The sequence below is a fragment of the Protopterus annectens genome, chromosome 3.part0, assembly GCF_019279795.1.
Source record: "Protopterus annectens isolate FY-2018-M chromosome 3.part0, PAN1.0, whole genome shotgun sequence".
Classification (NCBI taxonomy): Eukaryota; Metazoa; Chordata; order Ceratodontiformes; family Protopteridae; genus Protopterus; species Protopterus annectens.
This window is the reverse complement of record NC_056731.1, coordinates 244,209,688-244,225,542: the sequence shown is the minus strand read 5'-3', so window position 1 is coordinate 244,225,542 and position 15,855 is coordinate 244,209,688. Positions and strand designations below refer to the sequence as shown.

The window sequence follows — 15,855 nt, the reverse complement described above, 5'->3', positions numbered from 1 at the left end:
CGACAGCGCAGAAGACCGACAGCGGAATTGAGCTCCAGAAGACCAAAACGAAGAAGACCGACGCAATCATGAAAGTGGCAGAACATCGACAATGCAGAAGACCGACACGACGGATGACAACACCAACGCCGAGGATGCCGACATGGGAAAGGCTGTGTGAGTATGCGGTAGTGACGGACGTTAGGGTCGAGGCAGGTAAGTGTGGAGATTGACGGTCTGTGGGGATAGGGGTGGGTTAAGTGAGTTAGGGTTAGGGAGCGATAGGGGTGGGTTAAGTGAGTTAGGATTAGGAGCGATAGGGTGGGTTAAGTGAGTTAGCGTTAGGCAGCGATAGGGCTGGGTTAAGTGAGTTAGGGTTAGCCAGCGATAGGCGTCGGTTAAGTGAGTTAGGGTTAGTGAGCGATAGGTAAGTGTGCGATAGTGACGGACCTTAGGGTTAGGGTAAGGTTTAGTGTGGGCTTGTAAGGATTTTGGTGTGCTTGTGTTGTGTGTGTGGTTTGTGGAATGGGGATGTGTTTTGTTTTTAATAATTGTGATTGTGGTGTGTGCAGTGTATGGGGTTTCGTGTTTGTGTACCGTCGGTTATTTCGTTGTCGGTTATGTGTGGTTTCGTGTTTATGGACTGTCGAATATGTGGTGTCGGTGATGTGCTTGTCGGTGTTGTGTGGTTTCGGCTATGTCAGGTAGAACCATATATATATATATATATATATATATATATATATAAAAAATCTGTATATGTAAGCAACTCTATTTTTTACTTCTTAACCACACCTCTTTCTATTACTTCTACCTAAAGTAACTCCATTTTCATTTTGTCCCAGTAACTTCTGAAGAAATTTCTATCTTTCCTAATAGCATTCAAATAAGTTCCTCAACCAATTCTTTAAATTCCTCTATTTTTAACAGGTAGGTGGGATTGTGGCAGTTTCTCATTTTTTTACTTCATTACCCTGATTTTTTATCTTTTTTTTTTTTTCTTTAGGGATGATCTGAATTAATTACTGGATGCAAGACAAAAGCTTTCACTTAAATGCACACATTCCTTTGAAAGGACTTCTAGGTCCCCCAGGTACATCCTTAATGTTGCAAATTAAGTTCCAGTCCCCAGCTACAAGTAATATCCCCTGCTGAAAGTGGGATTTCTCCCAAAATTTTCTTAAGCTTCAAAACAGCAGTTTTTGTTGGAATATAAATACATGCCAGAGTAATCCTTCCCTTGCCAGTAGCCCCTTGCTACCACAAATCTAACCTCATCTTTTTGCCCCCCTTATATCATTAGCAGAGCTCCTCTAGCAACTGGCACAAATTACTCTCCTTTCCCTTTGTCCCTGACATTCTACTGAATATCCACCCTGAAATCATTTCTTTATCAAATTCACACACACACTGCTTTCCAAATGCATTTCCTGCAACATTGCTATTTGCACTCTGCATTTCTTTATACAATTCATTACTCTTACTGTTTTGTCTACATCAGTAAGGCCATTTCGCTTCCAAAATATGGATAGGGTAGCCATTATTTAAGAAGTTAATATTCCCACCTATTGTACTTCTCCCTGCTACCTCCATGCCAAATATCACAGGCTAACCCACATAAAATACAGTACTCACCTTGCAAGGAAAACACTTTGTTTTTACTTCCTTAACATTAACAACCCCACATATAGAATACTCCACTTAACATTAACAACCCCACATATAGAATACTCCACTTAGTCCTACTAGATGGAGACATTCATCCAAATCCTGGCCCAAACAATATTCCTGACAATATACAAATTACCTCCAACATTACTCCTCCACACACACCTAATAAGCCTCCAAACTCTCTTTCCATAGCACATCTTAACATTCGAAGCATTAACAATAAAACCACCAATCTTCATGCCCTTTTAGAATTCTACAACTTTGATTTCCTATGTCTATCCGAAACATGGCTAAAACCATCCATTAATGACAATGAACTTATCCCACCTGCCTACAGTATCCTGAGAAGGGATCGTATTAACAAAAAGGGAGGGGGTGTAGCAGTCCTCTTTAAAAAAATAATCTACATGTCACCATATCTAACATAAATCTACCTACATTTAATAACTCAGAAATCCTAGTCACTAAACTTCAAATCAACAAATTCAAATCCATTAACATCACTTGTATTTACCTTCCCCCTGGTAATAACATTAATACCCTTGAAAACATTCTTAACTGGATATCTATCAATCTTCCACAAGAAACCTTAATACTTGGGGACTTTAACATCGATTGGAAATCCTGCCGTACCCCTCAACCCCCCACCCACATTAATCTTCATGGCTTCTCTCAAGTTATAACCCCCCCCCCAAAATTGATAAAAGTAACAATAAAGAAAGTATACTAGATTGGATTCTTACAAACTCCCCACATCTTACATACAAGGCAGAAACCCTCCCTGATAATCTAAGTGATCACTTACTCACTTATATCATCAGACACAAAATTAACTTACCTAACCCAACTACATATCGTACAATCAGGACTAAAAAATCATTCAACCCGGAACTTTTCCAGCTAGAACTTAAACACTGTGACTGGTCACCACTAAAAACACTTCCCCTAGATAAAGCAGTTGACTACTTTAATACCTCATTCTTATCCATCCTTAACCAACATGCCCCAGTACGCACTATTAGAAGTAACACTAAACCTGCCCCATGGCTCACCAAAGAAACTAGACAAAAAATTCTCCTCAGAAACAAATCGTGGTCAAAATGGCACACTACCAGGAATCCAACAGACCACCAAACCTTTAGACAACTTAGGAATACCACTAAAAAAGCTATCCTGCTAGATAAACAAAACTTTTACATCCAACTACAACAAACTAACCAAAGAAATCCACAAAAGTTTTGGTCCAGCATCAACAAACTCCTACACCCAGGCCAATCTATAACACCTACCCCTCTAGGCTCTAACCAAGAAAACCCAACACAAACTGCTAATGCCTTTAATTCTTTCTTTACAGATACCATTCTAACTCTAGCTAAACAATTATCTCCTACTTCCCCCAATCTAACCACCTCTTCCACTTTCCCTATTCCATTACTTCAGCTAAAACCAGTTCCTACATCCTTTATTTGCTCTCTACTAGAAAAATTGAAACCTACCACCCCCTCTGCTGACCATCTACCTGCTGAGTACCTGCAAAAAGGTGCCAAAGCCATAGCCCTCCCCATTTCCATACTCATAAACAGAACTATATCCGAAGGAAATATCCCATCTATCTGGAAAATCTCACACATCATCCCCCTTCATAAAGGTGGTAACTCTATCGACATCTCAAACTATAGACCAATAGCCTTACTCTCCACTAGCAAAAATAATGGAAAAATGCGTCCATAAGCAAGTACTCACCCATCTAATAGATAATAACTTACTTGCCAATTGTCAACATGGATTTAGACCTAACCACAGCACCACCACAGCCCTCCTCTCCTTCACAGACTGTATTAATTCTAACCGTAATAACAATACCCTTTCCTCCTCTGTCTTTATTGATTTATCTAAGGCTTTTGATATGGTTAATCACCAGCTCCTTATTGAAATACTTAAAACTCTTTCTCTTGATTCTTTAGCATTACAATGGTTTAAATCCTACTTAGACAATAGACAACAAGCAGTACTATGGGAAGGTAACCTATCCTCTCACCTCCCTATTTCCCTTGGTGTCCCCCAGGGCTCCATTTTAGGCCCACTGTTATTTTCCATTTTCATTAATGACCTCCACCTAGCAATCCCACATGCCACCTGCATTCAGTATGCAGATGATTCCACTATTATTTGCTCAGCAAATAACCCTGCCGAGCTACAATCTCTTACACAAAATGCATTTAACACAGTGGAACAATGGTTTTTAAACCGTTGCCTTTTACTTAACCCAAAAAAAACAAACTCCTACTTTTTACTCCTACTGTAGGACTGCCCTCTTCACTTTACTCTTACATCCAACAATGGGACTCTCATATCTCCTGACGTAACCACCAAACTTCTTGGAATTACTATAGACAATAATCTAAACTTTGACACTCATACTAACATCACTATAAAAACAGTAAATAATAAACTGGGATCCCTTTACAGAATCAAACCCTTCCTCACTCCTTCAACCAAAATCGCTATAGCTAGAACTCATTTAATCACTACCTTACTCTATGCCTCACCCATATACACCAATCTCTCAAAACATAATCTAAACAAACTTGCTACTGCCTATCACTCCATTGCTAGATTTGCCACAGGTTCTCCTTTTCGTACTCATCATTGCAACAACCTAAAACAACTAGGATGGCTTGAATTTCAAAACCAGATACTATCTCAACAACTCACTATTATACATAAGAGCTTGTACTACCCCACCTATACACCTATACTGACTACCCTCATCACCCCTTAAAACAATCTCAAAAACCTACGCTCCTCAAATAAGCCACTTACTACTATTAACAAATCCAAGAACTCAGCTGGAGATTCTCTGTTCTCTAACTCCATAGGCAAACACTGGAACAATCTTCCCTCTGAACTCCTAGCTCTAACCTCCACAAGACTCTTTAAACTAAGAATAAAACAATTTCTCAGTTCTCACTGGCTTTGCCCTTGTACTAACCCTGACTAAATATCTTCTCTGCTTTTAGCAAGAATATATTCCACCACTTTACATACTCTTGCTGCCTCTTAGATACCTTTATCTCACTATATCATATGATAAATTTCTATAATTTATTAACAGTATATACTTGCTGTTATCCTGCTTCCAAATGAAAACTACTAATTTGTTTCTATTCCTATTGCATTGCATATCACCTCAGCACAACCTTGGTATCCTTGTAATGTCAACTGAACCTAATCAGTATGTCTGTATTCTGCTTGACCCTTTTTAATTATTATTATAGTTCTTTTCATTTTAAACAATTTATTACAGTCATATATTGTGTATGTAAATGGCTGTAACTGTTTAGAGCTATTTTACTACTGTTATTCTGCTTTGAACTTATTATTTTTTACTTTTAAAAAGTTTGCTGTGCTGGAGCTTTTCTCCCCGGGCCTCTACTGAAAATGGATTTTATTCCAGTTAGACTAGCCCGGTCAACAAATGTAAAAATAAATAAAAAAAAAATAACAGCTTTTTTGAATGTGTATTTCCAACTTCTGTGTTACATGCATACACTAATGTTGGTCAGTCTGATCTTTTACACACTCATTTCTTGACATCTCAATTTGAACCAATGTCTAATTTTGAGACTATTTGTTATAAATGAAAACTCCTCAAACAAAAGAACTAAATACATTTTCATAACACCCCCATAACCCATTAACTTTAGAGCAAACGCACAAAACTGCGTGCATCTTCAAAAACTGAAGTTTAACCCTCCTGTAGTAATTTTTTCATTTCCCCTCAACAAACAATGCTCAGAATTCTCAAGATTAATTGCTTGCATTCACAGTCAGTTTGTCACCATAGAAACTGAATGTACAACTTTCTTTAGCTGCAGACAATTTGACTCGCACTGAACACCTGTGTAAAAAAAGGGGGGAAAAGCTGTCATGGCATATGCAAGAAACTTGCCACTTCTCATGGCACTCATTTTGTCTTATTTTTCAAGCCAAATGACCTAAAGAAAACACTTGATTTTTAAATTAAGCCAAGGGCATTAAATCTAACCATTCACCTATGCAAGACAACATCTCAACATTACATATAATCCATGCACCTTTACATGCCAACAGCCCAAAACTGCAGCAAACTAACTTAGGCTGGAAAGAAGAAAGTTCTTTTATTTTTACATGCTGTAATGCCTATATTTCTTATAACTAAAAAGTACTTGCTTAAATATCTTTATCACATGCAACAATCACCGAAAACGACTCGCCCTCACACATGATATCCCTGACTCATACTACACAAAACTGCCTTACTGTAGTACATGTGGTATATATCATGAAAGACTTTATACAAATACTATTAAAAACAAAATAATTTTAGTTACTTCCCCCTTTTAGTTTCCTAAACGTACAGGACTAATTGGGGTATATGCTTTACAGTTCACCAAGTTTAACAAAGTCAACAAAAGTTAAATTTTTCTCCGCCACTTTTTCTTTCAAAGCCATATTTCACAACTGTGATGGATCCTGTTAGTGAATAAATATGAGATTATAAGGCAAGAAGACTTTCCAACATTGAAATCTTCATCGCCCAACACCAGAGACTGTAGTTCAAATCCAATTTACTCCAGAGTCTTCTAGTCAACTCATGTGCTTTTTTCTCTTGCGCGATTGTTTTCCTTTGGAACACTGGAAAAGGTTTCACTACCAAAGTCTCTCTATTAGCTTTATTGTCAGAAGAATGAGAAGCACAGTTTCTTTATGTTTGATGCTTCACTTTTTGTCTTTTTGTTGAGTAAACTTTTGTATTTCCTCATTGGCCTGTTCTGCATCAAAAAAAAAAAAAAGTCCGATTCTCCAGGAAAAATATTCTGAATACAGCTAGATACACCGGCCTGAATCTCAAACCTGCCTCTCAAGATTCCCTGATTGCTGAGATACACTGGTTTTCCACAAAACCCTACTGCCTCCGATTTTTAATATTTTGCCCTCCTGCCACAGTTGTCAGAAGAATACAAGTCTTAGATACTTTCACATGGCCAAGTTTCAAACATACACTCGATGTGCCCTTTCAATTATCAAATCCTGCTGTGGAATACCAGTCCAGTTGCTTATTTGTGCTTTCATAAAAATTAATATAGTATGTTCCTTCCAGTTTCCAGTGCAGAAAATCTCAAGCTTTCTACAGGCGCTTTAACTCTACCCATGTTTTTGAAACAGCTCTTCTTGTTCGTAATTACCTAGGTTAAAGCTTCTTCCACCCAGCTGATACATTCCTTCAATGTTTCATTTATTTTAATCAGCTCTGAATACATTCATTTTTTCTTCTAACTTACTAGAAGCCATTTGTTGTACCAAAGTGGAGCTTGAACCGCTTTTTGCTTTCAGATTATCTAAATTTCTCCCTGGCAAACATCCAGGTAGTGTACTACTACTTCTTCTTTCGGCTTTTCCCGGTTAGGGGTCGCCACAGCGGATCACCTGTCCGCTCATGATTGGCAGTAAAGTTTTACGGTGTCGAGTTGCCAGCCCGGCGCCCAATGTTCCACAGAAGGCACACACACAGGGCCAATTTAGAGTGTCCAATCCACCTACAGCATGTCTTTGGGATGTGGGAGGAAACCAGAGCACCCAGTGGAAACCCACACAACCACAGGAAGGACATGCAGACTCCACACAGAAGGCACCCCAGCCAAGGATCGAACCGGAGAACCTCTTGCTGTGAGGCAGCAACGCTAACCGCTGCACCACCGTGGCTGCCCATTCCAGGTAGTGTACTTACTAGCCAGTAACTAAATTTTACTTAAGCTGACAATATCACTAGCTATTTCTCAGTTTCTTTTTTCACACTGGAAGAGCCAAAATTAAGCTGATCAGTGTGCAGCTGTCTTGGAAGCATCTAATGAAAGTCTTAGTAGAGAAAATGGTCAAATGAAGATATTGTGACATTCACAGTACTAATAAATACAACACATGCATAAAGCTAAATGCAGCACAGTGCAATGAAATAAACGTTAACAAACTTCCTGATGAAGATACATTTGCAGCTTAACTTCAACATAGTATATTATTAAATTAACTCTGGATAGGAAATTATCTAAGAAGTTCCTAAAATGACATGTGCCAAAAACAGAAGGTTTAGGCTATCCTTTAGCTCTTTAATTAGCCTGTTCATCAGCAATCACTCAGCCTCCCTCTTCCCTATCCAATTAATCCAGTCAGTATTCCCAGCAGTGAGAGCCCCATGTACTAATAATTCCTATGTGAAGCAAGGGCTAAGTAGCAGAAGTGGTAGAATCAACCATCTTGTAGAACTGGCAAGTCTAGCATGTGGCTTACCAGCTCCTTTCTATAAGCCTACTGTGTTCCCCAGGGGATGATGTACAATAGGTGCGAAACAATGGGCATGCCCTCTTTCCTAGCAAGCTACCTTTCAAGTGCCTCTCGTGATTTTCAGTCTCACTCAGGATTCTGCAGCACTAATCTGTACCCCCAGGCATGAGCCCATCAAACCACTCCCCCAAGAAACACAACAGGCAAAAACTCGTTACTCCTCACTCTCCCCAGTCATTGCTTCCAGAGCTTGGGCTTCTAATTAAACCTGGGCCAGCTGGCTGTAGTCAAGGCTGTATCACACATCTGGTTTAAATCTATTTTTTTTTTTTTTTTTTTTTTTTTTAATAGAAAATAGATTAACTTGATCCCAGGTTTCCAAACAAACCAAACTCACAAAAATGAAAAAAGCAGTCTCACTTCTCTGAAGAGAGCCACATAATTGCAAAGTTAATCATTTAATATATTGTGCAATTAAAATCATTCTCTGCACGCTCATACCTCTCAACTATGCAAGTTTTCACAAACTATCCAGACTTTTTGCTTCATATTTTTGGTCTATTCCTCAGAGTTTTTGAATTTCTGGTAAATCATTGAGAACTGAACACTAAATAAATAGATATTTTAGGTTTCAGAGTTTAGAGCCTTCAGAAAATGAATGACAATGTAAAACTCGTGTCATTCTAGCAACTTCCTAACTTTGTAAGAGCAAAGTTTAAAATCTGACCCTGATTCTGAGCCATCTCTCCCCATTATTTTTGGCTTTGTCCAGAATTTGTGCGCTAAGAGGGCGAGAGGTATGTGCATGCTTACAAAACTTTATTTGTAGTTTACAGTTTACCTTCATCAGGCAAACTAGAACAATTTAGAAACAGCTGGCAGTCAGAATTAGATAAAATTTCATAACCATTCAGACAATGTTTTGTAACTCTGCATACTGACCATCCTAATTTCTGACTATTGTTCCCCACAGATCTGAATCAACTTTCCTTTCCAGCAATTTTATGAAGCCGCTTCAAACATCCCACATTAGTCCACATTCTTGGTTTACAAATTACACAGTCTCACAATGTAAGGCACAATACACCTTTTGGTCATGATGGGTGCAGTAATGACTAACAAAATTAAAGCTTTAAGCAAGCAGAAACAAACAGTCATGGATTTGTCAAGAGTAAAAGCTCAATGATCTTGCTTCAACAGAAAGTGCTACCAAACAGTAAGGCCCACTGCTAAATAGGAAAGGTTACATACCACTTTCCAGAAGGAAGTTTCTACGTTTCCTTCATCACACAGTTCAGATACATTAGAATACTGGACACCAATTCTGAAAAAGAAACCACAATCAATTAAATAAAGCAAAAGACAATGTCAGCGTGCCTTTTGTTACAGTATTACTATCAGCTTGAGAAGAACAATGAATACATACTTGCATTTGAAAACATGATGAACTGTTTTTCAGTATGTCAATGAAAGTCCTCCAAGTTGCCGAGAGCTTTGTTTCCACTACTGCAGATGTAAAATAATCTCCAGTTGTTGATTCCATTATGCAACATTTAGGCAAAACAAAACGCTATACTGCTCCTGGATGGATTCTGAACAGCTATGGCACCAAATATGTTAAAGCAATGAACAGCAAGTCATCTTTAGCAATTACTCCAGTGATGCAGCATTCTGACAAAATATCATGAAAATTACTCACCATGGTGTTTTTCAAAAACTAAGATATTTCACAAACTTTGGTTACAAATCTTTATTCTGCATTTTAAAAACTTGAACTTTTCAGAACCTTCGCACAGAGATGAAACACAGCAGCACTGTTCGTACTGCACAAGTTGCTGCAAACAATCGCATCCAAACTATATCATTCACACTTTTTTTTCTTTTTTCCCTGAACTACAAAGGTACTGCTAGAGAAAAGAAAAAAATCCGTATAGAACAGCCACTAGTTTGCTGGCTGCATGCAAATTCTACCAAGGTCTTCCATACCATTTTAAAGAGGACACATCTTAATTTTTAACAAATGTGTCATAATATCCGCATGCAGTAATAAAAATGTAGCACTCATCCATTTCATATTTATAATGTTTTCACTGCAATGCACGCACAAGACAATGGCATCATACAAAATCACTTCATATATTGTAAATGTACCCTGCACTAGGACATGTTAAGGAAACATACAGTAATAACGTAGTATTACAGCAATCTGCTAAGCTTCATACAGAATAGTTGCCCAACATTTGTGCAGGACAAGTTTCAAAACCACATTACAGGCAACACAAGTGCAGCAAAGGAATTCTGGGCAATGCACTTATAACTGTATGTCATCATGCTGCTATTGCTGGCCTAAGTAGAAAACCACACTATCTTGCATATCTTTAACAGTGCCCAAACATATTGCAAAGCTTTGTGGTGGTGCTGGTAAATGGCATTATACACTTCAAAATGAGACAATGAAGCAAAACATTTCTCATATCAAAAATTCTGTTAAATACTCCGATAAATCAAAACATGTCCCATTCCAAAGGACTTTTGGAAACAAAATTCATGTATTTGCTTTTAGTAGATTAAGGTTTGTTTTCTTTTAAATTGTATCTTTAACACTGGCATGTTCAAACAATTGTTAATTTGTCCAATTATTTCTTCCAAAGTTAATTTTATACTATTAGCACAGAAATACAGCTATAAAATCTGGATCAGTTTTCTAATCAGAGACTTCTCCAAATTACAGAGACGTCACTCAATGTATACCTTACAGACACACATAAATACTGTACTACCCTCTTAAACAATAAAAAGCCATACTCAGTGACAGGAGCAGGACCAAAAGTCACATTTGTAGTGCTACATCTACAAATGAACCACAATGTTGTTATACACGGCCAACCAACTATTACCACACTACACCACTACTTCAGCTGCATTTGTAAATGGTATGAAATACTGTTACCAGGATACAAGATACAACATCTGCGGTCTACATATGAATTATATATGACATGTAATGCAAGTTATACATAAATATAAAACCATGTGCAGTGATTAGTTTATTACAGTTCCTAGAATGCAGTCATTGCAGCATAAAAACTCTAAACTCGCAACAGAATACTTTCCGCGTGCACTGTAAAACAGTATTCATGCTGCTCCACAGCTGTAAACAGTATTCATGCTGCTCCACAGCTGTAAACAGTAATTAATTCAAATGTTACTAATGTGAAACAGCAACATTTTACTTGCCTTTATTAATGAATCAGGTGGGGAAGGTTCTAAACAGTACGGCATTTTACAGTTTTCAAAAAAAAAAAAAACAACACTTCCTCTCTTATTCATGCTTGAACTTCATTCAAAGCCAACTATTTTTTACAATGCAAGCAGAAGAACATGAAAATCAGAGAAAATACTTGTTTATATCCAAAACAGTGTTTTGCTCTTTTGGATTTTGCCAAATCAGTAATCTGCCACCTTACAGGTTGTGTTACAGATAATTTACTTTGGTTATTTCAGTGGGTATTGGTCAACATTATGTTTGATGTCATCATGTATACCTACACTGTACCAAACACTTGAGAAATGGGACATGATGCCTCCTTAGAAGTCCCACAGCCTAAGTGACTGCACATGTTAAATACACATTCATTTAACATAACAGTGCACCCAGCTAAGGGGTGCGACTCAAAAACATAACTGGTACACTGTGGATATGTTTTAAATGTTTAAATTCTTGATGCCTCATCAACAGCGTATCTACACAGCTGGTTCATCATTAAAAACTAATAAAATTCCTCATAACCCACTACATTTATGCTACTTGATAAAAAATACAGTAAAAAGTCTATAGCCAGAGCCATGTTTATCACTACTTTAAACAAGGTTAAAATAATAAATAAAACAAACACAGCCCATATTTGCAACTCCCTGAAAAAAGTCAGACCTACAAAGTAACCTTAGACACACTTATATCTCCCAAAAGAAACAGTTCCCATATAAATCAACCATTCAGATAGAAAAATGCTTATTAGAATGACAAATGTTAAAATAAAAAAAAAAACCTAAACAAATCACTAACAACTTGGCAATCAGATTACTGGCAAAAAACAAACCCCATTCTAAATAAAACAAACCAATATAACCTCCACCAAACTGATAAATGAATGAGCTGTCACCTCAACAAACCTTAAAAAATTTACAAAATTTCACTCATGAACTACAGTATTAATACTTCATGAGACTGCATGTTCATCAAAATATTTGCAAACATCCTAAAGCCATATTCAGCAAAAATGTTGGCAATTAACACTGTCTAGTAAAGGTCAATGGGAAAACTTGCACTACAGCATAACAAATAATTTTGCTTAGCCAAGTATCCTCCCACTCCCTCATTTACCTTAACACTACGTGAAGTTGTTTTAGCCCTGCCAGTGACTAGGACAGCCCTGCTACGTTTCAGGGTGCATATTCACGGAGTAGGCTGATATGAGCAATGTAAAGGTGTGTTATCTCAAAGATTAAATTTACCTACATTCACCCATTCTCAGACCGCCTTTATTTTTAGAAGAAAGTTTAAAATGTTACCTGCTACAGACCTGATTTTCTGTTAATATTCCATTGTTGTATAACTTTATCCACAAATATTACATTTTGCTGTAGATTACAGACACTTGGTTCCACATAAAACCAGAATGGTTAAGTGTGCTGCTGCCACAAAATTAATTAATTCTCAAACATCTGATAATAGCATGATATGCAATACGTTAGCCATCAAGAAAAAAAGGGTTTGCTTTGTCCTAGAGGTTCAGCTTCCTGCTGCAAAAATCAATAATGCACCAAGGTTACAAACCAGGAGTTTAAACACGGCATTACCAAGTCTAATAGAACAAGATAAACCAACATAACAACAAAGTGTACAGTCATGCAACTAACTTATTTTCTGATGTATTCAAACTGCAAATCACATTTTAAGAGGGATAAACCAAGACAGCTGCACATTGACCAACAGCTTAATTATACCTCTCCCAGTGGACTTGTTTCTGGGTAAATTTCAGCAACTGTCTAGTAAGCTACTGTCGGGATGCCAGGAAAAAAGAAATTGAGGACTCTAAGGAAAATCCATTCAAAAGGCGAGGGAAAAATTACTGCAGCTTCAGCAAGAAGCAGTGCAAGCTCCAGATATGACTCACAGTAACCTAGAGGAAAGCACAAGACAACTGCACACAGACCAACCAAACACTAATGGAGTATATCAACTCCAACAACAAAAGGCTGTGGGGGGGGGGGGGTCGAAGAAGCTTTAAACAGATATTCAGATGAGGTGATAAAACTGCAAACATCAGAGGTTGAAATGAAAAGGCTGGCTGAATACAATACTATTTAAGAAGGTGTGAGGTTTCAAAAAATAATAAAATTAGAGGACAGAGAACATAGGGAAAACCTAAGATTTTCAGCTGTACCAGAGAAGCTGGAAAAACAGACTGGTTTCATTGTATGGTTTCATTTTATGAAAGCACAAATAAGCAACTGGACTGGTATTCCACAGCAGGAGTTGTTAATTGAAAGGGCACATCATGTGTATGCTCCAAACTTGGCTATGAGAAAGCAACCTAGACCTTTAATAATAAAGATGCAATCCTACCAGCAGAAGGAGTTGATTCTGACAAAAGTGTGACAGAAGGACAAACTACTAAAAGTGAGGGACAGCAGAATGTTAGTGGAGAATGATTATTTATTGTACAGCAGGCAGAAGAGTAAATTTATTTCACTATTCATGGAATGTCGAGAGGCAGGCATGAGATTCAAACTAATAATGTACCCAGCTATCTTCAAAATATTCTTGCCTGGAAGGGAAAAGAAACATTTTTGAAGTACATGCTAAGGGGGGAAAAACAAAAGTTTGTCCAACAAAAAGTGTGCTGTGAAACAGAAAGATATTCTGCTTCTTGTTCTTCTGGTAATAAAGACCAGAGAGAATGGCCAGTGAAACCTGTTGGAGGGAAGGAAGGGAGCACAGGAGCTGACTAGAAAAACAGAGTACATTGGAAATGAAGCAGAGAGAGGATCTGGGAGATGGAGATCAGGAATAAAACCAGTAACTTGGAAACTGAAAAATGTGGTATTACAAAGCATTATATTTGTGAAATATGGCAGAACAAGAAAATCTGGAAATATTGGACTTTAGAGTCTCCCACAAGCCCAAAGTATACACCCTGCTTTATGTCATTAATGTTCAGAAAAAATACTTGGGGGAGGGGAAGAGGATGGAAAATGTTAACTGTAAGGTGACAATTTTATTAAAGGCTGACGCACTTCCTGGCCTTAACAATAACCTGAATATCAGGTGTGTTTTGAGATAGACTAGGTAGGAAGTGACATCTCCTCAAATTTTAAATTCATTGACTGCTATATATTATATTAACTGTGCATTTTAGTGTTTATGTTCTGATAAAAATCAAGAATTAAAAGCACTAATATTGAAGTTGTAAAGCTGTTTCTTCCATTCTATCTGGAGTTGTTTTTATTAAGTTGTTTTATATTCCATGAGATAAAAAAAAATGTGAAAACCAAAAACTTAATACACTAGCTAACCAATTAAAACACTAGCTAAGCAATTATCTCCAACTTCCCCTAATCTAACCACCACTCCAACTTACCCAATTCCATTATTTCAGCTTAAACCTGTTCCTACATCCTTCATTTGCTCTCTTCTAGAAAAACTGAAACCTACTACCCCCTCTGCTGACCATCTACCTGCTGAATACCTGCAAAAAGGTGCCAAAGCCATAGCCCTCCCCATTTCCATACTTATAAACAGAACTATAACCAAAGGAAATATCCCATCTATCTGGAAAATCTCACACATCATCCCCCTTCATAAAGGTGGTAACTCCATTGACATTTCAAACTATAGACCAATAGCCCTACTCTCTCCACTGGCAAAAATAATGGAAAAATGTGTCCATAAGCAACTACACCCATCTTATTGATAATAACTTACTTGCCAACTGTCAACATGGGTTTAGACCTAACCACAGCACCACCACAGCCCTACTCTCCTTCACAGACTGTATAAATTCTAACCGTAATAACAATACCCTTTCCTCTTCGGTCTTCATTGATTTATCTAAGGCTTTTGATATGGTTAACCACCAGCTCCTTATTGAAATACTTAAATCTCTTTCTCTTGATACTTTAGCATTACAATGGTTCAAATCCTGCTTAGAGAATAGACAACAAGCAGTACTATGGGAAAGCAACCTATCTTCTCACCTCCCCATTTCCCTTGGTGTCCCCCAGGGCTCCATTTTAGGCCCATTGTTATTTTCCATTTTCATTAATGACCTCCACCTAGCAATTCCACATGCAATCTGCATTCAATATGCAGACGACTCCACCATTATTTGCTCAGCTAATACTCCTACCGAGCTACAATCCCACAGAGCTACAATCCCTTACACAAAATGCATTTAATGCAGTTGAGCAATGGTTTTTAAACCGTTGCCTTCTACTTAACCCTAAAAAAACTAAACTTCTACTTTTTACTCCTACTCGTAGGTCTGCCCCTCTTCACTTCACTCTTACATCCAACAACGGGACTCTCACATCTCCGGACACAGCCACCAAACTTCTTGGAATAACCATAGATAATAATCTAAACTTCGACACTCATACTAACATCACTATAAAAACAGTAAATAATAAACTGGGATCCCTTTACAGAATCAAACCCTTCCTTACTCCTTCAACCAAAATCGCTATTGCTAGAACTCATTTAATCACTACCTTACTCTATGCTTCACCCATAGGTTCATAGGTTCATACTAGGCTATCTGCCCTGGGGCAATTATAAGCCTAGCCCGATTCTGTATGGCTTACGCCACCCCTTGATTTGAG

At 37.7% G+C, this 15,855-nt stretch overlaps 1 protein-coding gene across 4 annotated transcripts in view; it reads right to left on the bottom strand.

Annotated features, from left to right (window-relative positions):
- The window catches only part of LOC122796326 (reticulocyte-binding protein 2 homolog a-like), a 316,928-nt gene that overhangs the window by 253,151 nt on the left and 47,922 nt on the right, over positions 1-15,855 (bottom strand). For 2 of the 4 annotated variants that reach the window (XR_006363959.1, XR_006363960.1), the window contains exons 2-3: positions 9,398-9,571; positions 9,223-9,295 (exon numbers count right to left, since the gene is read on the bottom strand). The exons of the other annotated variants lie outside the window; for them this stretch is intronic. The gene's annotated coding sequence lies outside the window, so the exon portion shown is untranslated. The remainder of the gene's footprint in view (positions 1-9,222; positions 9,296-9,397; positions 9,572-15,855) is intronic. 4 annotated transcript variants of the gene reach the window in all.